The following is a 1,435-nucleotide window of genomic DNA, read 5'->3' on the forward strand; positions in this document are numbered from 1 at the left end:
GACCTTGTATTCTGCTAACTTACTGCAATTATCTCTGATGGCGTAGTAACTTACCGCAGGGAAGAAAAAATATTCGGTCTGTCCAATGATTGTAAACAGTCATTAGGTCCGTCAGACTGAAGATATTTTAGCAGTAATGAGACCAAAAATATTTAAGACCCATCGAATCCGAATTTAAGACATTTTAAGGCCTTATATTAGGAAAACGTTATTTAAGACATTTTAAGACTTTTTAAGGACCCGCGGACACCCTGTGTTTATTTAAAACATTTTATTGTAATAATACTACACAATATTACTGTTTTACTATATTTGTAATCAAATAATTACAGCCTTGGTGAGCATAAGAGACTTCTTTCAAAAACAATTAAAATTATTACATTTAAAATCTTTAAAATTCTAAACGTAATCATTCCAAACTTTTAATGGCTAATAAGGTCCTAATTGAATTATATTAATTCAAATTTCATGCGTTTTGGATGAATAATCTATACTTAACCACAACACCCAAAAAACTAAGCTTCTGGTTTTATAGAACACTCATTGAAATCTCAGTGCTGACCTTGAAGTCCACACGAATCTTGTTCATTGTCCCCTGTGACAGCTTGCCCCTCTGGGTGCAGCCATTGACCTGTGGAGTCAGAACACTGGACGGAGTGTGCTCCACCGAAGTCTGAGAATGAGTAAGAGAGGAGCAATGAGTAAAAGCTTGCTCCTCTTCCACCACTTCACACATCACTTTCTGTGAGTGTGTGCTGTCGCATTCAGTAAGCGGGATTGCTAATCCCAAATGGGCCGCTTGCACAACACTGGCTGGAAGCCTCTCCAGCCGCAACTGCAGCCTGCGCCCATGCTTGAGGGAGGCACTTCCTGTGGGGGTGAAGGGATGGTGGGTTGGTGCTGGAAGGTCCAAGGATGATGATGGTTCAAGTGGCTCCTGTGTGAATGTCAAAAAAACCAAAAGAATAGGGGGTATATGGAGGGGAGCAGCATTATAGTGGGACCACAACACAAGCAGGAAAAAGTTTTGATAAAAAGTGGGCAAAGGAAGACCATCACCAAAACAGAGCATGAGAAGAAATGAGAAGGCAGACAGCAGAGGGAAGCATTTCCATCACCATCAGAACTGTAGATGTTCAGAACAACAAAGGCAAGAGTAATACTAGTCCAACAATGTCCTAACCAGGCAGAACGTTATGAGCAAGTACAGTTCTTTGATGTCTAAATTTTTGTCCTAACCAGTGGCAACCACAAAAAACAATATGTGCATATTTACATTTCAATGATTTTCGCTTAGGTAAATAAAGAAATTACTTGATGCCAGAAACTACAAAAAATGTAACACCTGATTAGAACAAATGGTTATACTGTAGTTGTGGAAAGACAGGAAGAACCGCTTCTAGGAATAGGGTAAAAAGCCTTTTTTTTTTTTTTT

This window comes from Sinocyclocheilus grahami, unplaced genomic scaffold (assembly GCF_001515645.1).
Source record: "Sinocyclocheilus grahami isolate Dianchi unplaced genomic scaffold, SAMN03320097.WGS_v1.1 scaffold207.1, whole genome shotgun sequence".
In the NCBI taxonomy this organism is placed as follows: Eukaryota; Metazoa; Chordata; class Actinopteri; order Cypriniformes; family Cyprinidae; genus Sinocyclocheilus; species Sinocyclocheilus grahami.